Source organism: Polypterus senegalus, chromosome 13 (genome assembly GCF_016835505.1).
Source record: "Polypterus senegalus isolate Bchr_013 chromosome 13, ASM1683550v1, whole genome shotgun sequence".
NCBI lineage: Eukaryota > Metazoa > Chordata > Cladistia > Polypteriformes > Polypteridae > Polypterus > Polypterus senegalus.
Genome location: NC_053166.1, coordinates 130,841,336 through 130,866,635, shown reverse-complemented (window position 1 = coordinate 130,866,635; position 25,300 = coordinate 130,841,336). Strand labels below are relative to the sequence as shown.

At 40.1% G+C, this 25,300-nt stretch overlaps 1 protein-coding gene across 3 annotated transcripts in view; it reads right to left on the bottom strand.

The window, feature by feature from the left end:
- elfn1a (extracellular leucine-rich repeat and fibronectin type III domain containing 1a) overlaps nt 1-25,300 on the bottom strand; it is an 858,957-nt gene that overhangs the window by 33,314 nt on the left and 800,343 nt on the right. For all 3 annotated transcript variants that reach the window (XM_039774324.1, XM_039774325.1, XM_039774323.1), the window contains exon 5: nt 39-117. The gene's annotated coding sequence lies outside the window, so the exon portion shown is untranslated. The remainder of the gene's footprint in view (nt 1-38; nt 118-25,300) is intronic.

Here is a 25,300-nt window from a genome sequence, read left to right as displayed (position 1 = left end):
GTGGAGATCTACTGTATGTAAACATAAATGTGGCTTACCATGAGTTGGTGCCCCATGTAGGGATGGTTCCTTTCTTCTTTCTGATGCTACGGTGTTTGACCCCAGCTCCAAAATATCCTGCAATAGAAAGAGTACATTCAGAATATTGATATCATTTCATATCAGAACACTAACACATTGGACACACTTGGTGCTCTCAGTCTACAGATGTCTCACAAAAGAAATGTCATGCCTGTGGTTGTATGATCTGGGCTGTCTGCAACACTTAAATGGAAACCGCAGGTTCAAAAAGTAGCTATCTGCAGTACCAGCTAAAGAATTACTTTTTTGATCAAACCAGTTACAAATCAGAAAAGTTTCCCGGTTTATCATTTGTTTCAACAAAGCCATATGGTGCTTAGCCAAAAGTCAAGCTAACACTGCTACAGGTGACCATAAGAACACACTGAGGTGGATCCTCATGTATCAGCATTGCATGAAATGGAATGCACTGCTTTAAATTTTCTTTAGTGTTTCAAAAACACATGCCTGTGTAAACCTGGAACCTTTGCTCTGTTCAGTTTAAAAAAGGGTCATTAAAATTAAATATGAATTCCTGCGATAATGTGGTCATGTGGGTCAAAAATACACTATTGGGCCAAAACTTTATGGATACTTGATCATCATGAGCTTCTTGGAAATCCCTTTCCAAGACCATGGGTATTAATATAGAGGTGTCCCTCCACCACTTTGCTGTTATATCAGCCTCCGCTCTTATGGGAAGACTTTAGAGTGTGTCTGTGTGAATTTGTGCCCATTCAGCCACAAGAGCATTTCTGATGCTCAAAAAAAAGACCTGGCTTACAATTGACTTTTCAGTTCTCCCCAAGTGTGTTCAATAGGGCTGAAATCATATACACTCAAGTTCCGCCATGTCTTTATGCACCTGGCTATGAGCACAGAGGCACAGTCATGCTAGAACAGGAAGGGGTCTTCCTCAAACTGTTGCCACAAATTCAGAAGCTAAGTGTCTATTTCTTTGTATGCTGTAACTTTAATGGCATCCTTCACTGAAACCAAGAGGCCTAGCCCAAACCCTGAAAAACGGCCCCAGGCCATTATCTCTCCTTCACCAAACTTTACAGTAGGCATTATGCAGTCCAGAAGGTAGCATTCTCCTGACATCTGCCAAACTCAGATTGATCCATCAGACAGCCAGACAGTGAGGTGTGCTGCATCACTCCTGAGAACACATTTCCACTGTGCCAGAGTCTAATGGCGGCATGCTTTACACATCTCCAGCCAACGCTTGGCATTGCACGTAGTGATCTTAGGCTTGTGAGCAGCTGTTTGGCCATTGAAACAAATTCATGAAGCTCCTACCATACAGTTTGTGTGTTGATGTTACTTCCAGAGACAATTTAGAAGTCTATTGTGAGTGATGCCACAGAGGAAAGGCGATTTTTATGAGAGGTCTACCACTTTGTGCTTGAGCTGCTGTTACTCCTCATCATTTCCACTTCCACAGATCTAGCAGAGCAAAATTTTCACATACTGACTTGAGTCAATGATGGCAGGCATCCTGTGCTAGTACCATTCTTCAAGTCACTGAAGTCTTCAGTATGACCCGTTCAACTGGCACTGTTTGTCTATGGAGGCTATATGGTGATGTTTTTGATTTTATGGTCTGTTAACAATCAAAAGATTGAACTTATTAATATGGAGGGGTGTCCACATACTCCCAGCCATATTGTGCATATAAACATATTTTGTTAACATTACCATAAAGACTGCTGAGAAAAGTTTTCAAGCTATAAAAAGTAAAGAGCAAGCTGAACAATTTGAGCACAGAAAGCCGACTGTCATCTAATAAAGCGACAGAAGACTCGTGAAAAAGATCCTCCCAGAGCAGTAAGGAAACGAAAAAACTGGGCACAGTTTTTCAGCTTAACCAACACCTTTGTTAAAAGTTCCTTCTCATGCTGCTTCCTAAACTGGTATTTATTTTGTGGATAACTAAACATGAAAAGCAAAGTTGACGTAGTAGAGTTTACTTCCATTGCACAAACACAAAAAGGATTTAAAGTGGAAATACTAATGAAACACAACTGAAGGGTACTTCTTTAGGGAAGGAAAATTAATAGTGCTCAGCAAAATGTGTTCTTGTATTGCCAGCAGGAAGGACATCTGTGCTCTGAGTACCATTCCCTACAGACAAGACAGATCACATTCAACAGAAGAAATATCTTCAAAGTGGCTCTAAAAAGCACATTGTTCTTGTAATTCAGCAAGGAAAAAAAAAACGAGTTTCTTTTTCCCCTTTAAATATCCTGTTAACATCGAGGAAATCAATAAAACCCATTTTAGATCAACAGCTCTTGTTTATACACCAAGCGTTTAAGGAGTAGCAAACCTGTTTACAGAAGAGCCCTTTGACATTAAATTGATATTGCTTACAGGCGCAATGATTTTATTTTTCTGCTCGAGTTACTCCATCTTCATATCAATCCTGAAATTTTAAATTACCGTGGTCTTTGAGTTGGTTGCATGACTAGTGTAGGTTTGTTTCAGTTTCTTCATTTACAGAAGGCATTTATTTCCCCTGAAAAAAAGATTTGAGAAGCCAATTGACTCATCTAAAGAACAGCAGCTTTGCTTGCCTGCTTATGAAGTCTCTTGATGCCCTTAAAGGGTGCACATGAAGCGGCATGCGCTGGTTTACTGTTCCTCTCAGACACGTTGTGCCTGTGCACCTGCTTATTTTGAGTCATGCGATTATCCTTCCTTGGGCTAAATATAGTGCGATGAACAATTGTATCAGTGACATTTGTGCCACTGAGAAGATTCACATAGCTTTCAGTTAAATGTTGTTATGTTGCAGTGTGAAAGCAAGTTCATGGCCTTAGAACTGCTGGAGAATAGCATTTGTGACCCTTGAACTGACGCCAAATAAGCTAAATTACCTTTCGAGCAAAACACCTTTGTATTGAGGAGACTCAATATACAAAAAACAAAGTTTTTAATTCTTTTAGGAGAAGGGTACATTCATACTATCCGACCAGGGGATTCTCACAGGGTCATATAGAAATAACAACATTTGGTCCTGGATATCCACCAACATTCTCCAACTTAATTCTAACAAAAGCGAATTGCTTTGTGTCCGACCTCCAGGTCAAGACACTCGACTCTTTTCCACTTAATTTCAGATCATCTCTTGTGATCAGCCTTGAAATCCAACTTGACAATACGTTGAACTTTGATTCTCATTTTATGGCTGCAGTCAATATTTCGTTCTTTCAGCCAGGAGATTGTTCCTAGTGTTTGACTGTACCCCACCATCTCAAATGTGGAAGAGCTTTGTTAGGCTCGCATTAACTTGTATAATTGAGATTTTCAGTATTGATGAGTGAAGTATCAACATATTACAAAAGAACTTTACAAACTAAACTACTGCACTTTTATTGCATCTCATCCTGCTCAACCTTACTGGTTTCCAATCTCATAGAAAATCAACCTCATAAATTTATTGTATTTCTAGTCTCATTGAAGCCAGACGTTTAATATTTACAGTTAACCTTGAGTGAATTGTGCTTAAAGCTGGGTGGGGACAATTAGATGGATCACTGATTGTCACAACTGTAAACCAATCCAATGCCTCATGAAGACGGTGCTCAAAGTAGGGGTGGTGAACTATGAAGAGCAGGGGTGCTCTCATGGCAGAACTGTTTGCAGTCTCCTGAAAAGACCCTACTAAATATATAAATGTGTGTTGCATGTGCAGAGAGCACATATGATATTTTAAAAATAACATAACCTGATGCAAGAGAAAAACCTTTCTATAGCATCAAATTATATATTGACAAATGGAAAATGTGAAAAATATGTTGTCACAATGCTGTTTGTGTTCTCTGTTGTTAAGCATTACGATAATAGTGTAGGAGTCAATGAAAGCTTGAAAGAATTGGCATTAACGTAATGAAAATATGAAGAGAAAAACATAGATTTATTTGAAGTAAGCAGTGTGTCACACTCCATCAAAAGAACTGCTGTTGAGAGAACTGATAACGAAGAACCACAGGGGATGCAGATTTCATACTCAAAACACCCGAATCAACAAATCTGCCTAACGACACCATTAAAATCAGGGAGAAGGCTGCACAACATCCACCTTCTGACTGCATGTCTAAACGAGTAACTAAAGAAATTTAACATTACTGTCTAATTGGAAATGGAAATATGCCATGGCAAAATAGCCACAGCGTTATAACACTTTGTATATTGTCACACATGAGCGCATGGGCTTGGTTGAACGTGATATGGTGGAACAGGAGCTAATGGGATGCACTAACACCTTTTCTCTCTCCCCTCCAGACCCTCTGAACAGAAGCCTGCCTAAATCCACCTTTACTTCCAGAATCTTCCATACCAGTGACCTTACTTCCAGTTCCAGTCCCTTGAACACACCCCTTCCTCCTTGGCAGCTATAAAAACAGGAACCTTTCTCTCACTCCTCATTCCCATTTTGGACACAGTCTGAAGTGACTACTCGGCTCCATTGAGACTCAATACATTTTTTTTCTTCTATGAATTAAAATATATATGGTGGGACCCCAAACTTTTTTCTGTTTCTTTTGTCATTTTCACAATATCCATAGAACACAATACTTATGTAAACTCGGTTTGCTGTTTAATGGTGTATAGTGATGCAGTAGTTAAAATGACAGAAAGCTATCATAACAGACTGGGGCACTTCTCAAACGTGGGGAGCCAAGTAGCTGCAGCGGTCTGTGTCTGTGTGTGTGTGTGTGTCTGTCTGTCTCCACTGTCTCAGCAAATTAATTATTAAGCTTCAGTTACCTTGTGCTATTGAGCTCCTGAATGGCTAACAGCATTTTTAGCTTTCTATTTCCACACAGTGTCAAGTCTTTTGTTCAGTATCTTTTGTGCTCTCACTCAAAGCCTGGCAATGGTTTGAAATGCATGGACTGGAGAAACTGAAGATGAAAGTGTTATGAAGAAGCCCTGTGTGTGAAGCCTTTGCAGTGCAGGATTGTCCTTCTATTCACTACACACGATTTTAACGGGTTGTCCCCAGATGTGTATTCACATTTGAAGGTCACATCTGGCCCTGCAAGGCTACTGTACTTCAGAACTCTTTTTCTAAACTGCTGGATTATGAGGCTGACCTTCATGTCATATGAGACACAAAGCACTTGGACTTCTGCTCCACTATAGAACTGTTGTGTAGCTGAATGTGTTTCTTTGGCAATTATCTCAACTTTACTTTAATGTGCTGTTCACGAAACCTTAAGTATGGACTCCAGTTTAATTTTTCACAGTCGTTGTTATATTTATTTTTTTCTGATTTTCTTATGGTCATTGTTTTGTAATTTTTTTCTTCTACATTGTGATCCTTTCAAGTCATATCCTTGTGTGCGTCTTTTGTTGCCACTTGCTACTGATGGTACATAAAAATCAGTCAGTCGCTGGACAGCTGAAAAAATCCCACATACTCTTTTTGTGGAGGCCATTTATTCAAATGACACAACTTTATTCATTCATCTGTCCTCTTCCCACATCCACATTTTTCTTTGTCTTTAAGAATATCAAAGATGACCAATTAGTCAACAAATTGATTTCTCAGCAGTAGAAACAACTGATAATTTTTAAAAAATTCAGATGGATAATAATCCCCTAACAATCTAAATAATATGCGCTGTGTATTACTAAGGTGAAATGTGAGTTCTACCACAGTGTAGCAAGTCATTATCAGCAGTGCCAAGATGAACAGAAATGTGAAAAATGTACTCAGAGAAGCTTTTGTATCTACTTGGGGACTGAATCTGAAGTGAACATATCAGAAAAATCACCTTATAAATACTGGAAATGCATGATCACATACTGTAAATACTAATTATTTGCAACTGCATTTCTACTATATGATGAAACGCTAAAATCTGTGTGCATGCGTGCATGCATGTGTGTGTGTGAGTCCCTTAGAGCAGTACGATTGGTCAGTTTGGCTTTGGTGTGATTGGTCAGTCTGACTTTGGTGATGCAATCGAAAATGGAAGTGCGTGTGTCAGTCGCATGACAAGGAGAAACGACATAAGAGGCACGCAGAGAGAATCACCTACAATGGCAGAAAGTATAAAACTGGAGAAAGGCTCCTCGAAAATAGTGATGGAGTCTGAGAGGCAGGCTTTATGGGAGTGGGCACGACAAAGAGTGTGCCAGTCAACAAAGGTCCTGACACATGTGGATACAGAGAAAAGGTGCTGAAGGTACAAGTAGGGCAAGAGATATCAAAAAAATTTGAAATGATTCTATTACTCTATCAGTCTTGGAGAGGTAGCCTGGCTAGTCCCCAAGAATAAAGTAGTAACTTGCAAATGCAGAAGAACAAAAGCATCTGTCATGTTTTGAAATGTTAACAGCTTGTGATTATTTTAAACATCTTATCTGTGAGTTGAAAGTGTTGTGTGATTTTTCATCTGCTCACTCACGGCCGAGCAGAGGGCCCCATTGTTTAGACCAGGGGTGGGCAGTGTCGGTCCTGGAGAGCCGCAGTGACTGCAGGTTTTCATTCCAACCCAGTTGCTTAATTAGAAACCAATACTTGCCAATCTCAGACCTTATTTAATCTTACGGCTTGTTACTTCTATTAAGTTTTTTATTAAATCAAACAGTGCAGAATGAACACACACACACACAGATATAAATGGAAACAAGCTAGATGGAGAACTTCTGGCTGCTTTGTCATTTCAATCTTATTGCTAATAAGGAGCCATTAAAACACTTAATGCAGCTGTTTACGATTGAAATAAGCAATTAAGGGTGGGGAATCTTAACAAGAGAGACCACAAAAATGAAGCATCAAAATGTCACGTTAGCAATAAGTGCATCATCAGCAATGATTGACTTCTCAATAAGAAACTGGGTTGGAACAAAATCCTGCAGCCACTGTGGCTCTCCAGGACCGACATTGCCCAATCCTGGTTGAGACAGTCAGTACAGAACTTACTGTAACTTGTAGAGGTGAAGGTCAAGAGTAAGCAATCCCAGCTTCATCCCAGGTGGAACCCCTTTTTTCATTTCACCCTTCTGAGTTAGGTTATTAAAATGAACTTACTCACTTTTTGTCTGCTTTGGACTATGCGTGTCCTAGTGACTACCATGATGGCAACGTGACAAGCAGAGTAGATTAGACTTTAATAATTCTAGAAACTTTAAGGGAGGTCTTGGCTATATGCGGCTTATAAACTCTTTAGCATGGTAGGTTCTTATTTCAATGGGCTGTGCCCAAGCATACACTAAATACCCAAAAGTGACAAAGAGCAGTGGCTTTACACCAAGGACATCTCCAAGCTGCCATCTTTGAACTTTCTTGTCTACAGTCCAAAGACTTTCAGGTTAGGTGGATTGACGGGACTAAATTGGCACGAGTGTTTGGTTGGAATGTGTGTTCATCCTGCAATGGGATGGCGCTATGTCCAGGGTTTGTTCCTGTCTTGCGTCCTGTGATTGCTGGGATACGTTCTAGCACCCCCCATGACCCTCTTCAGGACTAAGTGTGTCAGACAATCTCTGACTTGACTGACTTTAGGGCATAACATCCAAGACACGTACCATGAAGAAGATGCCCTTTGTGTTGGTCAGTGTTATAATCACTGCCATCAATCATGAATACAACCCTCTGGTGGAAAATCCTCCCGTCCCCAGCAAACAGTAAGCCAGTCTTCTGTGAGAGGCCACAGCCTACAGTTTGGTGGTCATTGTGACTTCACATTTGGCTTCAAGCTGCTCTAACGTGTTTTATAAAGCACAGCTAAATCATTATAAGACCAGAAAGATGGCACTGTCTGCAAGCAGAAGAGATGCAAACCTCAGGTCCCCAGACTTGATAGGATCCATAATGTGTTCTTTTATATTCCAATTAAAATGAACCATTTTCACTTTTCACCTGAATGGTTTTTGTTTAACCTTTCTGTCAAATTATCATGCTACTTGTATTACAAAAACCCGTCAGAATTAAATTTAATAGCTGCACATTTTACAAGCCGCATATAAGGTCGATAAACTCCACCTTGTGAAGCTGTGTAAAAAACTACAAAACCCATCTACTGTAAGCAAACAAAATGTTACAACTGTACTTCTCTGTAGCAAACCAACGTGAAGTTACCAGATAATAGTGGTAATCTGACTAAGGGGCACCTTTTCTGTCAAACTGCTCTTTTTATTAACTTACAGAATTATTGCCTTTTCATTATTTTTTTTTTTTATTTACTCCAGATTTCTTCTTTATCACCAAACACGCACAGGCCAAGAATCAGAAAGGGCTTCAGACAGATGGAAATTGCGCAGAAGTGACAACATTCAGCATTCTTTTTAAATCGGAGTGCATTTCCACAGGGAGATGACCAGAGTGACGTATGGAGCGTCACCAACCTCTTTGGTTTTATTTTAATCTTTTTTGCTCTGATTTTTCTGTTGTTTATCAGTTGTAACGTGTTCAATCTATGAGGCACCAACAGTGATTTTATGAACCAATAATTCATAACTTATACAACTTAATGCAAAACGTCCTGGATGCCTGGGGCAAACAGCAGGAGCCAGCAGGATGGACTGCTGGGACATCACAAGGGCCATATTTGAATAACCAATTAACCTAACATGCAAACTTTTGAGATGTTGGAGAAGAAACTCCTGTTTGAAAATAAATTAAACAACATTTGTAAGTTCCTTCCTCTTCTAATACAGTATAAACAGTTTGTTGCTCTTTTGTCCATCCATTTTCTGAACCTGTTTATTGCATTTGATATGTTCAGGAATCTACAGCCAATGTCAGGAGTACTGGGTGAAATGATGGGCACATCCCAGACACTCCACTGCTTCTGGCTAACTTGGAGTCAACTACTTAGTTAACTGACATGTTTAGGGGCCAACATTCCATCTGCATTACTCCACCATGAATAATAATTTCTAAAAATGAATGCCATGTATAGTGTCAATACTTAATTTGGTGTAACCCTCAGAATAAATAGAGGGAGAAGATAAGAAATCTGGGAGGAAAACACAGAGACTAAAGCAGGGCAGGAAAAGCCAAGAGACCAACAATAAATCTCTTTACAATACCCACCCATTTTGTAAACCTGCTGGGTCTCTGTCTGTCTGTCTATCCAACACACAGGCACTCCCATGTGGTATAGTGGGTCTGTGGCTTAAAAAGAAATGGCCAATTTTAAATTAATAAATAAATAATGGATGCCCTTTCACTGGGGAGTGGAGCAGGTGAGAGCGATCATCTGAGAAAACAAGGCGGTTAGCCGGCTGTGCATTGCATTGCTGGCTGGCACGTCCAGATGGCCTCTCTCATTATCAGCCCAGGGTGGCAATCAGGTGATTGCACCTGCAATCATTCCCCAACATATAAAAGGGGAGCACACGGGACTGGGGAAAGAAAAGAGACGAGATCAGAGTGGAGGTTAAAAGAAAGAAAGAAAGAAAGAAAGAAAAGCAGGCAGGAAGATGGGAGAGAGCCAGTGGAGGTGCGAGAAAGAGAGCAAACCAGGAGGCATACTCCAAGGAGCAGGTGGCCAGTGGCTCAGAGGGCTATCAGGGAGGATCGCCCCAGCTGAGCGACTTAAGGAGCTTGGAGTGACCAGGTGGTGCAGGCGGTTCGCCACAGAAGTCTGGGAAGGCAGCGGGAGTCGATGAGGCTCGGACCAGGAGCCCCATTGTGATCACCATGGTTTTTGGGGACCCGAGCCTTGGGTCTGCAATGAGGCACCATGGAGTGTCAGGAGCCGAGACCCATAGAAGGATGGCGGGTGCCTGTCTGATAGATCTCTCCTCAGCTGCAAGGTTGTAAAGGAGTGCATCTGGGCTCAATTTTTTCTGTTATGTTTTATCCTCATTTTAATAGCTTTGTTTAATCGGTTTTTAACCTCCACAGCACTTGTATAGATTATTTATTCATTGTACATTTTGCATTGCACTTTGGACACTCTTTGGATTAGTTTGTTTTTTAATAAAATCACTGAGCACTGTTTCACCATCCCTTTGCTTTGTGTGTTTGGTCTCATCTACTCAGCTCATCCCGGTCATGACTATTGGCAATGGTGGGTTGGAGAGGCTCCCGGTGTCACCCGTTAGTGTGAAACCGACCCACACCATCACATCCAATCCTCAATTCACCTAACCTACATGTCTTTAGACCATAAATGGGGGGGCATGCAAACTTCACACAGGGAGGACCTAGGACGTGGACCCTGGCCTCTTTATCGCATGGCAACTGCTCCACCACTGCGCCAACATGCTGCTCTCCTTAAGTTATATCTAATATCTCAGTGCATCCAGCTATGGAGATGCTACTATGGTTTAAGACTGACTATCCACCCCTGGAGTGGACATTGACCCCTGCCTGGCTTCAGCTCATGCTATTAAGAGAGGCCAATTAAAGACGTTCCACTGCATACTCGGCCTATCCATTCAACCAGGAGCGCACTTTCAATAGCAGGGGGCAATGAATTCATTTTTGTTTAAATGAAGCATCATGATTCAATTCAGTTGCTGCCAAATGTGTAATTTATAAATGTCTAAACTTGGAAATTCTGTAATATTTGGAATCAATCCTTTTAGACTCTAAAAGCTATTCATCACAGTGGACTGTAACATTAACTAGTATTTCACTCCAGAATTATGCGTTTAATACAAATGTGACATCTAGGTCATGTTTCATATGCTGATGATAAATCTGTTGCTTCTAAAACGTCTTGCATATCTTTAGTGTCAAGTTTTTTTTTTGTCTTCTGTAATTTGTGCTGAATCCTCCCATGGATGTGTTGCCTCAATCCACAGCTTGTTGGGGGGATACAGTATATGCTGTGTACAGTATGTATATATATATGTGTGTGTAAGTGCATATATATATATACACATATAGATTTTTTTCTTTCTTCTTTCATTACTCATTTCTATAAAGATGAGATGTTTCTACTCAGATTTGTAGAGGATGACATTTATAATCATACCCTCTACCTCTAAGTTTCATATCAACAAACTAAACACTCCCTCCTGTTAGGGCACTCACTCTTACAGCTTATATGTCTATAGATAGCCAATACATTGTGTCATTTGGAATTTTTTCATTGTTACGTTTCATAATTTTTACAGATCCCTGGGTTTCTTGTAAATCTTTACAATGAAATAAGGTAGAAAAAAAAGAATGAGTAAAATATAAAATCCACAACCAGATATGTTTTCTTTTATGCTGTTATTATTTAATTTCTAGAAACATTGCTGCCCCTTAAATAATAATAACATTTATATATTTTTTAATTATTATGTACATTTCTCTTCAAAATGACAACTCACGCGGGTTTTGCCCTCCATAATGTTTGGGACAAAGACACAAAGAAACAATTCAGATTTTGACTAAAGGGCACATTGCAGCCTTTCATTTAAGCGGTTTTGCATGCATTTTGGGCACAGCATGTAGAAATGACAACAGTTTTTCTACATGGTCTTGCCATTTCAGGGCATATCAATGGCAGGTCTAATAAAGCCATCATATTTAGCACTTTATCTCATATCCCTCGCATACAATGACTGCTTAATGTCTACATTTCATATGCATTACCAGGCTGCTGAGGATCTCCTCTGGTGATGCTCAGCCAAGCCTCTAATGCTGTCATCTTCAGCTCCTGCTTGTTTTGGGGACTTCTACCCTTAAGTTTTCTCTTCAGCATATGGAGGGCCTGCTCAAGTAGAGTAAAATAGGGTGACTGGCTTGGCCATTCAAGACTTTTCAGTTTTTTAGCTTTGAAAACATCCTGTGTTGCCTTAGCAGCATGCTTAGATTATTATCTTGTTGTAGGATGAAGAACCATCCAAAGAGTTTGGAGGCATCTCCTAGAAATTGAGTAGATGTTTCTATACACCTCAGAATTCATTGTGCGACTGTTGTCAGCAGTTGAAGAGAAGTGTGCCAATACCTGTGGCAGCCATACAAGCCATAACATTCCCACCACCATGTTTAACAGATGCGGTGGTGTGTTTTGGATTTTGGACAGTTCCATTTTGTCTCCACACTTTGTTCTTGTTCACTCTGATGCAGGTTCATCTTTGTCTCGTCTGTCCACAAGATAGTAAGATAGACACTTTATTATTCCCAAGGGAAAATTCACAAGACCTTTTTCCAGAATTCTGAAGGTTCTTTGAGGACTTTTTTCACAAATTGTAATCTGGCTGTCCTGTTTTGGCCTAACTTGTGGTTTTCATCTTGCAGTGTGGCCTCTGGATTTCTTCTGTGGATAGTCGTCTCCAACACATGTTCATCTGCCCCCTGGAGACTGTTTCTGATCAGTCAGACAGGCATTTGGGGCTTTTTCTTTACCTCAGTGAAGATTCTTCTATCATCTATCTATTCTTCTACTGGAGGTCTTCCTTGGCCTACTAGTCCCTTTGCTAATGACAAGATCACCAGTGCATTCCTTCTTCTTAATGGTATTCCAGACAGTTGGGGTAGGTTGTCCTAAGGTTTTGCAGATGTCTGGTTTTATTCTTGTTTTTCAGGCTCATAATGGCTTCTCTTGTTTGACTTTTATTGGCACAACTCTTGTCCTCATGTTGAACAATGGCAAATACAGACTCCAAAGAGTAGAAGCAAGATGAGGTATATTAATGAAGCATTAAAACCCACCTGAGGAATCACAAACACCTGTGATGCCAAACATTATAGTCCTCTGAAATGGTGTTGTCATTTCTACATGGCATGAAAGAAATGTATGCAAGTAGAAGTAAAGTCTGCGATATGCACTTTAATTACATCTGAATCATTGGATTTGTAATTTTAAATTGTAGAGCAGAAGGGTAAATCAAGGAAAAACGTGTCTTTGTTCCAAATATTATGGAGGGCACCGTAAAGCAGCAAGGAGGAAAATTAATAAAATCCATACAACAGAAAGGGCAACAGAAGAAGGCCATCCAGCATGTATCTGTGACTCTCCGCTAATCCTTTATTACAGCCACAGAGGAGGCTGAGTGCCACCTGCTGGCACAACAGTCACTGGCAGGATAATCACCCACGACCCTCACACAAGTTAGCATTTCCATTTTTGATCTTTTGAGAAAAGTAGAAAAAAATGGAACCCTATGAAAAGAGAAATGTAAAAGACGTACTGGAAATGTCACAACATGTACATGCGTACACTAAACTTCATTCCAGGAACAGGACTTTTATACACTCTTGGGAACAACACATGCATGGCACTATATTCCTATGGCATTGCTAAAGTAGACCACTTCGTCGAGATTGTCAGCCACCTCTATCTCATGCTCCATTGGGCCTTCTACATTTGCTAGGAATGCTTGCCTTTTTCTGTTTTTGCATTGTATAATAGCAATCCATAATAGCTTTTATGAGCACATCTAATCTACCAAGATTAAAAAAGTAATTTCTCCCTAAATTGTAGCAATATATGTCTGCTCACTTAGTGACTTTGGAAATAAATAACTATAACACACTTTTCAGACTGTGAAATAGCTCCTATTGTCATTTTATTTCTTCGGATTGCACGGCTTAGCTTATTTTCCGCCGTAATAGAATTAATAAAGGCACTTTATCAGGAGCGGAGTTTAATTTAGATCCATTATGGCATACAATTTGTGGGTTACTTGCTTTATAATGTGCAAATAAACTGACAGCATTAATGAGTTGTAACGGAGGATCAACGGCTAATCTCACTGTTTATGTAGCTCAGGCTATATGACCAGGTGCCCAAGATGAGTGTGACTTAGACCTCTATTAAAAATGTGTATTTAATTATATATTTCATTTCTTCCGCAGTCAACTCTCAATCAGCACTAGATTTAATTCCATACTCAGTATTATTGTGTTGGAGGAAGTTTCTGAAAGCATATTTCCAATTAGCAGAATGAGAAAGGCATGTTCACATAATTGAAAGTGATGTATTATAGCTGAACTAACACATTGTGCTTTGCTTATGACCGAGATTTTTCAAAAAGGAAAATAAATACACCAAATGTAGGAGATTGACATTCTATGCAAACAATGAGAATATTTCTCTTTCATTATAAGATTTCAGGGAGATGTGGACTTTAGTGGTACCAGCATTTGTAAGGCAGGAATCAGGATAGTTCATCAAGTGATGCATTCCTCCAAAAACCCAAACTCACACATAGTGGACCTGTTAACCAAAAATGTACCGCATGTTTCATGGACAAGGGCTAAAAACCAAAGATGGTGATTTTAAAATTACTGACGCCGGCACTACATCGTCAAATGAGACTCTAGCCACTGTCTTTGGTCAGGAACTCTTTTCATGGATTATAATTCTTTGTATACTCTGTTCAATTTCAAGTACATAACATGGACAGCGACATCCTAACGAAATGCAAAAATGAAAATCTGATCCCGACATTTAAGATTTCTCACTTAAAGATTTACCAATGTTGTTTCTTGTCCTAGTGTGTATATAAAACACAGGGAACTCCAGTTTCTGTATTACATCTTGCCTGAAGAAGGGGCCTTAGTTGCCTCGAAAGCTTGCATATTGTAATCTTTTTAGTTAGCCAATAAAAAGTGTCATTTTGCTTGACTTTTCACTAAGTACATATTCAGAAAAAAGGCTGCTGAGACCCCGAGTTTGACACGGTATTCAGCTGACCATCACATGTAACACTAGAGGTAACCAGCTCAGGAACGAATCGGACCAAATTGACATGTTAGCGTTTCTCGGAGAGAAGCCAGTCTCTAAGAATGTATGACTTAAATGTAAGACTTTGGGCTGACAAGTGGCACCACAGCACCAGAGACCTTGATTTGATTTCAGGACTTTCCACAGCTTCTGTGGAGCTGCACATTCTTGTAGTGTCCATGTTGATGAAGATGGAAAGCAGCTTTCTGTTACACACAGAAGAGTCACAGGTTACTACAGTTAGCACAAATGGCGACTCTGAAGAAGACTGGAGAACGTCTGACCAGTCATGTGAGTGTTTAGGCCTGCTTTACTGCCTTAAGGTCATTACACTTTGTTTTTATTCAGTTGAAGAATCAGAGTATTTTTTGAATGTGTTTGAAATGAAATGTTAAAGGAAGATTCTGAAAACTGGATGGAGACAAATGGTGACAAATGAGGGATTGTGCCATTGTTCAACATTGAGCCATACTAATATTTATTTGGGCAGAGCAAGTGTAACCTTCTGAAATTCACCAAAGGGTGTTGGCTTGTGCAGATCAGTAAGCTGTTGGGTACAAACTGCACAAACTTTACGGTACCCCAGGACATCATGCACCATAACATGTGCAGATCCATAGCTGACATCCAAATGTGCAGCAACAGCAGACAACATAATATTTTTGTCTTCACTGATGAAAGAATTTGCCATGTCAATGTGTGTGAGATGTTGATGGTCAATCAGATCGAACTTTGTTGGTTACATTTGTTTTTTCTGCTTTAAATGTTTCTACCCATTTGCAAACTTTTCGTGGATTCCTGCTGTTTTCACCTCTGTACTGAGCCGACATCCTTTGGTGAATTTCAGTAGGTTTCACTCCCACTGCCCACAGCAATCTCACTACGGCATTTTATTCAATAATGGTGCAATCCCATAGTGGAGCATGTATGTTTATTTGACCTTGGCTTCAACTAGTTTAATGGCACAGCACTGTGATGTTGTGTTTGAACTACCCAGAAGCCATTGCAAATGTGTTTTTTGCCATCTTCGATCTGTTCAGTCACTGTGTAATTTTCAAATTGCCTTTACGTTTTGATTTACAAAATTGCTCAAACTCCATCAAATTGAATGGTGACCAGTGCTCACTCCCAAATGGCACCCTAGGGAACATTGGCTTTTTAATTGCAAAGCTACTGTTGTGCAGCATTGAAAGAGAGTTTTATGTGAAATGTACCACTTTTTATGATATTGCAATGTCGAATATCATTAACATTACCTATCCGACTTTGTTCTATTGAACCATTACTAATCTGTTAATGAGCTATTCAGGCCAGTGAACTTCATTTAAGATGAAGATCTAAAAGTCCAAAGTGCAAACTACTCAAATAAACCCTCTATTACCTACAGGGAGAAGAAGAGCAACATGATGTTGCGCCCAATGAAATCCCACGATGGTGTGTGGTTTAACAATGGTGCAATCCAACAGAGGAGTGTTCATACTCTTGACCCTGGCTTCAATCAGACTAATAGAAGAGTGCTGCGCTGTGTGTGTGTTCAGACTACCCATAACCCATCACAACCATATTTTACTGCATCAGCTTCTATCCATTGTGGTTACTGCATAATTTTCAAATTTCCTTTACTTTTTGATTTCCCCTTATATGAATAGGCTTATGAGTTTAAATTAATATTGGTGCATACCAACAATACACGCTCAGTTCAGTTTTTCTTGATGTGTTAGTATTCTGCCTATTATACATTAATATATATCTGTTTTTCCCACATATTAGGAACTTTTTCAAAGCCCAAAGAACTTTCATATGTGAAGAAGCCTTCCAACATGAAATGCTTCTTTGTTAATCGATGGTTCAATAAGGAAGCCCAGAACCGGAGCCTTTATTTTATTGAGTGTTCCATATTTCATTGAGTGTAAGACGGAGAGCTGCCATGCATAAGGTTACTTTTTGATGGGATTCCTACACACACACACACATACATACATACATACCGAAGGTGGGCCTTATCATAGCTACTATACATCGTCATTTCCTGAACTCTTTCTTGAGTACTCAGCTATCACATACTGTCATTAGCTAATGGTAGCTGGCAATTAGTCTAATTGTTAGCCTAATTTACTTTGCCGTCAGCCTTTCTTTTCTTTTTTTTTATCTTTCTATCGATACCGATACATTTAATTAGAAAATTGTCTGTCCCATTTGGTTAGTGTCACAATTTTTAGATTACTTGGATCACGGGGTTGTGCACACGTTTGAAGATTTGTAACTTTTACATGCTGTAGTTTTTATTTCCATTTCGTGCGTTGTAGAACATTTCAGACACATACTATCAATCTGACTAGTGGGACGTGGATGAGCTTCATTGTGCCCCCTCATGCTCTGCTAGACCATTTTTCTGAATGGCCTCAAAAGGAAGACATCTTTCACTGCTTAAAATGCATACAAGATGAAGCAAAAGACAGACCGCAAGAAGACCCTTTTATAAGGACTGGACAAAATACAGAATAAAGAAAATAGTTTTTGGCTGGCAGTAACTTTTACCCTGATTTTAATTGCATTAAGATGGTATGAAAATCATGGAAAATTAAAACCATTCATTTATCTAGTTCAAAGCTACTGGCACAAAAGAATATCATGGGGGCAAGAAGGGAACCAGCCCTGAGTGCGGTGCCAGTATTTTCCAGGGCTCACTCATTCAACATACCCACACTCTCATACTGGAGAAATTTAGATGCACCCGTTAATGAAATACGCAGATTTGGAACTGTAGGTTGAAAATTGGAGTGTCTGGAGAAAAATCCCATGCATACACAGGGAGAACAAAGAAGCTCCACATGGACACTGGCCAGGATAGGGTTGGACCCCGGTGTGTTTGGATTACAGGAGACCACTGTGCCCCCCACTACACTGCTATGCCTAAGGTTCTATTCTAACAAATAAAACTGTCTGTTGTAAGCTTGACTATGTGTGTTCCAAGTGAAAACTGACAGCTGGATGGTTCATCTCTCACTCAAGATCCCACCATTTTAAAGTTGCAATGTATTTCCTGAATGCTGTGTTATCCCAACTGCATTTGACAGTCTGCATTGGAGTCTGTCGCTAATACAATGCACTGTAATGGATTCATCATCCTTCTAAACAGTCTGAATTTACATTACACTTTTCCTTCCCATATTTAAATTGTGTTGGTCTCTATCTTTGGTCTGATTGAAAAATGCAGGGAAATGTGCATTTTGACAGAAATGGGAGGTGTTTGCCTGTCGACAAATACGCAGCGCTCAGACGCAGTAATGTCTTAATGAGCTCCAGCTCAAGTAATGCTTCCTGGCCCATTGAAGGACATTTGTGATTTTGTGACAGGCCGTTGCACAGAAGTGCGTTTTGCTTTGGCCCTTTCAATAAGAGCATTAAATAAGCTGCCGGCAAATTACAGCTGTAAAGTTGCAATGGTAGGTCAAATTTCCCCGTGTGAAAATTTTCAGGGTAAATGTGACATCATACAAGCCAGACATTCACTTCCTAGCTCTTCCACTCTTAGGGTCACAGAATTCTGGTTTGTGTGGCGGCAAAGCAGGAACCAAGCATGCTCAGTCCATTTCAGGGCTCACTGACTTATATAAATCAGTTTAGAGCAGCAAAACTGAAGCTGCATGGCTCTCAGACATGAGGGGAACGACCAAACACGCACAACCACACACTGGGAGAATGGGCAAGCTCCACAGACAGTAACCAGACCCAGGATTTGAACCCAGTCACCCGGTGGGAACAGTTTAAATTAAATACTACAATGCCACATTGCCCATTAGAGTATCATCTCCTGAGAATGCAAACATTTGCACTCGCTACATATGGCAATAAACCTAACCTTACCTTTAAAAGACCTGATCTGGCATAGAAGGAAAAGTTAATGTTAGTTTTTGTCAGGAGGTGAAAGATTTGTAAGTACAAGATGTGACCAAATGAAGATACGAGAACAAAATTCTAAAGTCAAAAATTGGAGAACTCTTTGGAGGAACAATGAGTTTCGATTTGAGAAGAAGAATTGTTCTGGCTTTGGCTTGTTTGGTGAGAGGTTAGACGTTAAATTCCAACTTTGAGGTGTCCTCTGTCACCTGTTCAGGCTCCAGAAAGTGCCGTTGCTGTGGAAAACATCCTGCATTGTTCCTGTTCCAGCCGTTTCTTCAGCTAATGACTACAGACCAGTGGCACTTACATCTCACATAAAGGGGACCTTCTGTGAAAGATCAACTGGGCCCACTGCAGTTTGCCAACCAGACAAAGACTGGAGCGGAGAAGGCTTATTCTCACCTGGACTATGTGGTCATCTCTGTGAGGATTATGCTTTTTTTATTTCTCCAGTGCCTTCAATGCTATCCAGCCATTACAGTTATGCAGGTGGATGAGCCAATGGTGTCCTGGATTCTGTACTTATGGGATATATTGATAAAGGGGGATGTGACAGAGTAGAGGAGACATGTGGATAAATATGTTTCTTAATGCAAAGAGAATTTTCTGCATCTGAACATCAGCAAAACCAAGGAACTGGTTATTGACCTTCACTGCACCAAAGACTCTCCAATCTTCCGATCACAATACATGGAGTTGATGTAGAGTTGTTACGCTCATACAAATACTTGGGAGTCCACATCAATCCTGAGCTGGGCTTATAACACAGAGGAACTATAGAAGAAAGAGCAGACTAGACTCCTTTCTCTTAGGAGACTACACTACTATAATGTGAGAAGTGACATTCTGCACATCTTTTGTAACTCTGTGATGGCCAGTGTGATTTTCTACACTGTGGTGTGCTGGGCTGGGCTGGTAACATCACTTTAAGAGAGGCCCAGGAAATCAATAAGCTAATTAAAAAGGGCAAGTTCAGTTATAGGATGCGCTGTGGACCCCGATGGAGGTTGTAACAAAGGAGAGAGCAAAGACAAAACTGAGTCCCATTATGAACAATGCTGCACATCCTCTCCGTGACACACCAACACTGAGGGCTTTCAGACAAGAAATCATTCAGCAGAAATGTGTCAAGAAGTGTAACTGTGGCTCCTTTATACCAACGGCAATATGCCTTTATAGTGCCAAACTGGGCTCTTCTTTTTTATTCATTCTAATGTGCTTTTGAGAAGGGATTTGATGCTTGTCATAATATAACATTATTATTATTTGTGACACTTCTGTAAAAAGCCACATTTTCACTGAGGATAAATATCTATCTGAACATTTGTATTTCAAATTTTAACTCCTTTCTGAAAATAACTTGTAATCACTTCAATGTATGAAAACATAGCTTGTCTGTTATGTAATCTACATATATATATAAGTCAAATACCACTGACTTACTCATCACAAAATCTCTCAAACTATGAGGACTTGGGACTTGAAATTTGTAATGTAGGTTACCCTTGGCCCATAGGTGCTTGCTAAGAAACGGTTTTAAAAATTTTGTGGTCCAAGCGCGAAATTTCTTATAAATTTTTAGACCCATTTGTATGTTTGTCCGCTTTTCACGAGAGAACTACTTAATGGATTTACATCAAGTTTTTTTCTATAATTTGCTTGAACATTCTGTTGATTTTGTGACTTCCTCATTGTGCTAAGTATTATAGCTTGCTTGCGGTACTGATTTATTAGCGCAAATCCGAGAGAGACTCATTGGGCTGCGGGAGCCCTCCTCACTCATGCGTTTGCCTTGGGACGTAACCTTAACTCTCCTTAGTTAGAGAATGAGAGAACTACTTAACAGATTAAGATCGTTTTTTCTATAATTTGCTTGAACATTCCGGTTGATTTTGTGACTTCTCTCATCACACTAAGTATCATAGTTTGCTTACAGGAGTGATTAATTCACGCTAATCTAAGACAGAGGCTGCAGGCCGAGGGTAGGGAGAAGCGTGACGTCAGGAGAAGGGAGCCATGCAGGGCCCTCCTCGCTGTCTTGTTTCACTTCTACCTGGGCAAAGCAGTGGGGGGTGGCTAGTTGTAATAAACACATCTGTTTCTCTATCTATAGTGAGGAAGGGGAACAATAGCAGAGAGAAGGTGAACTGTGATGGAGGTGAAGCTCCCAGACTGATGCCAAAGAAGACAGAGAGAAAAGCACAGGAGGTAATGTACGAAAAATGGGAAGCACTAGGGAAGGTGGAGGCCATAATATCAGTGATGAAACATGGCTGCCACAATCTGTGTAACGGAGGACCAAGAGCTAGTAGCCAAATCAGCAGGTGTACAAAGTGGGCAGCTAATAAAGAGGGGCTCCCTCTTATTTGCTGTCTTTATTGGAATCTTTTGTTCAGTCTTGTCAGATAAATTACTACTTTATGTACAAGAGAAGCAGCTCTGAATAACTTGCTGTGACCACCTATGAACTGGAGAACAAAGGCAAAGTTAATGATAAGCATGACATTTTGAACAGCTGCCACTGTCCCTATTGATGGATGTGAGCATATTTCTGTCTGTATGAAATATGGGAACAAATAAAGTAATGAGTAACAGTAGAGTCCAAATATCAAAACTTTAAATTAACTAGAGCATTTATTATTATAATATGTTTAATGTAATTTCCCCCACCAAAAATAAAACATTTATCAAGTGCATTTGCCTCAAAATCAAATGTCATGGCACTGCTCACATGCCCTTTATCAGGCTACTTCTTCTGCTCCCTTTCCCCTGTAAAAGGGATCTGCACTGGCAATCGGAAGGTTGCCGGTTCGAATCCCATAAAATGCCAAAAGGAACTCTGCTCTGTTGGGCCCTTGAACAAGGCCCTTAACCTGCAATTGCTGAGCGCTTTGAGTAGTGAGAAAAGCGCTATATAAATACAAAGAATTATTATTATTATTAATTAAAAGCATGACATTAATTTCTCATGTATGAATCACACAACAAAAGGCAAAGAGACAAAACGTCCTCGTGGTTGGTTTAATCATCTCACAAAAAAAAAAAAAAATCCCAATTAGGCCCTCTGCTGTGGATCACCGGCACGCATCATGGATAAAAGAAGCCGACAGAAGCTAGAAGGGCAGGCTTAATCATTCCAGTCCCATAGGATTACTTATACAAGCTCCCATTCTAAGATAATGGGGGGAAAAGTAAAAAGTAAAAAAAAAAGAATGCTAAATGATTTGTTTATTTGTCGGGAATTGTGTATAGCCTTTCTGTGGTTTGGGATGTGTGTCTTTTGATCAGTAAGTGTGGCAAAATAAGGCATCGCAGTATAAATGACAGGAAGGTTCTGAAAAGGTGTGCAATTAAAAGCGCTGTCATCGCGGCCAGATTTAATACCAAGAGATAAGAACTGGTGAGCGGCCAGCTCAGACATCAATAATCGGACGGAGTCTCTGTAGCTTTGCTTACTTTGACATACTTACTTTATTCAACATTGTTAATGAATACTGGAAACTGTTTCTGTTTTAAATCAATAATTATGGACATGTTAGCTAAATGGAAGCAGTATTATAATTAAATTGAAATGCTGCCTGAGGTATGAGAGAAAAAAATAATGAAAGAACCTAAAGGCGAATAGAAAGAGGACTGAAATTTAGCACTGAAATGGAATCAATGCATATTAACTGTAAGGCTTTAAAAAATAATGCATTCGGTTTAATGTGCCAAATCCACCAAAGAACAGCTGCCGATGTACAAACTGCACTGCTTTAAAAACAATACAGGTAAGAAGCATTAAACTTATAACAGCATAGGAGCTACAGTGAAAGACGCTATATAACACAGCCAGTTATCTGAGTCATTTCATTCTTTTTTTGCCTTCTCTTTTGTTTATTTTACGTATTTACTTTACAAGCAAACTACTGGAATGGTGTCTTTAAATGAAAACAATCGTGGTTCATACAAGCATTATCACATCATTTACTGTACGAAAGTACCTCAATCATTACCACTAAAATGACACATACGATGTAGACGATAGCCTACACTGGGCATTTGCCCTTCAGCGGAAAGGTCAATAAAGGGATGGCAACTCTATCCAGCCATGACATTTATTACAAAACTGCACTAACCGGTAAATGATTTGCCTTTTGCTCATGTATGCAGTACTACAAAACACAGTTTAGATGCTGTCATGCATGTGCACCAGCGGATTGCCTTTCGAGCTCACCTGAGGTATGCAGTACCACCCTGAGACAAGAGGGGGTGCTGTTGCTAACAGTGAGAAGACACCCAGTGAGGGTAACTAAGCCAGAGAAGCCCCGCCCCTTCCAGTCCAGATGTTATAAGAATGGACGTCCTCGGAAGGTGGCATTGCATTTTGGACCTGAATGCCTGAGAGATTGCAGCTCCCCGAAACCCTGACTCTTCTATTATTTCGAAAGCTGTTTAAGGGTGAAGTTCGAGGTGATTGCTCATAAAGCCTTTCTTTTAAAGTGCCACTATGTGTCTGTTTGGTTTATTTTTTATTTAATCAGTATTAAAGGGGGCTGGCCTGGTGGGCACCACAACTTACTTTGGACTTGTTCTGCCTCAGTCACCTGTGCTACAACACACAGAGGTGCACAACATAACAAATGCCATGGAAAGCCACTCTTCTATATCTGCTATATCAGAATATATCTTTCTTATACGGAGGGTGACCAGCCAGGGAATGAGATGTAGTAACGAGTACTATCCAATCAGGGAAGAGCAACATAATAAATAATAACCAATCAAAGCGTGATTATAGCCCGTGTTTTCAAAAAGCTGAGTTTTTGTCTGTCCACATTACAATACCGAGGCTGTGTTTTCAAAAGTATATGGCTTTGGACAGCATTTTTAAAAATCCTCCATTTAATGGGTTGAAGATGCTGGGGTAGTTTGGACAAAAAGTGAAAAAAGAGACTAATGTCTTTGCTTTTTAACAAAAACATAGTAGTATGAGGGGGCCTTAGTGAAAGAAAATTGCAAAAAAACATTCAAACCTTAATTTGATATCAAAAAAATGAAGCAGATCATTTGGAAACATTTAGTGCTGATGAAGAGGCTGAAAGAGAAAGATGCTATGTAATTGCTTCATAGAACTGTCTGGACTTAGGGCAGATTTGGTGTTACACCCTTGAGCATATCAGTTCCTTCTGGGCTCTGATTTAAAGGGTGATGGAGAACAGAATTAAGTGCTACACAGCAGCATAACATCTTATCCCTTCTACCCTTAGCCAGCCAAGAAGACCTCAATCACCCAAGCAAACCGTGGCATCAATCATGTCTCTTAACCTGCCTCTTCTGGTCCATCCAGCATTTGAACAGCACAATACCAGCTCAAGGATGACCAGCACTAAAATAAGGCACACGTGACCAGCTCTGCAGCTAGACAAGGTGGTGCCCCTGACATTCTTCCTGTTCTGTTTGATTTCTTTTCCCAATCACGCTGGACATCAGTTAGTCTTGCAGTACGTCTGTGTAGGGTGCATCAATGGTAATTTTTTCTACAAAATTTTCAAGATACTGTAAATAGTATCTATCTATCTAACTATTGAATTCCTCTCATAGGTTCCACAGGAGGTCCTCACAGTTTGCTTCTAAGCATGTGAAGCTTTCACAGCCCCTTCCTGCACCACAAGGCGTCATCCATCTGATTAATTGATGCAGTTCCCATTTCAGGTGTATGATATCCTTATAATTATTGAACCGTAGTAGGCATGACACACAAACTGTAATTACTCTGTCACTGTCATGTCATTCGTGCTCTAGTGTTCTGCAGAAATGTTTACATCCTGTCAAGAGACTGCATAAACAGAACTGTCAGTGTCGCCTTTTACTAGTCATAATAGTAGTAGTGCTGGTACTGTCACGTGTACTGACTGCAGGGAAACTCTTATAAAGTGTCCTTTATAAACTGGCGGCCCTGTCGCCACAGTGCTTGGCTTTATCAGACTGTGGTGCTGTCCATGGAGAGTTTAGATTTTAAAACTGGGCTTACAGTCCAAAGAATCTGTCTTCTTGCTGATGACCATAAACCAGTCCAGTGTGAGTCAGTGAAACTATCACCCAACCCCAGGCTTTGGACACCTGCAACCATGAATTCAGTTTAGCTGTTCACTATCTGCTCCTAGTGTTGCTGGTATATCCTTTCACTCGCATGTCCCTGAGCTGAATTATGTCTGTTTAAATAAGAATGGATGGGTGGTAGACCTGACAGAGCCCTGAATGACCAGAAAAAAGGACAGCATAGACCAGGGGTCTCCAACTCCAGTCCTGGAGATCTAATGTGGCTGCAAGGTTTCAATCTAACTCTCTTCTTAATCAGTGACCAGTTTTTAGTGCTAATTAACTATTTCCCTTTAGTTTAATTGACTTTTCTTGAGACTTTGACCACTGAATTGATTCTTTTTTCCTTAAACGGCACCTAAACATAAATTTGATGTGAAGTGAGCCAACAGATGACCAACTTACTTGGGGCCTCAAACTCCAACCAACTTCACTTCATTCAGTTTCTTAATTTGAAGCCAATTCTCGTTGCTAATTAAACCCGTTATTTAATTCCATGGCACTCGTTCTGCCATTCCAGACATTTCCAAAAACTGTTGATTTTCTTTTTAAAGAGTGCTGTCTGTCAAAATGTTTTGTGGACCTGAGCAGATCAACATTACTGAGGCCTTCACCTTTCT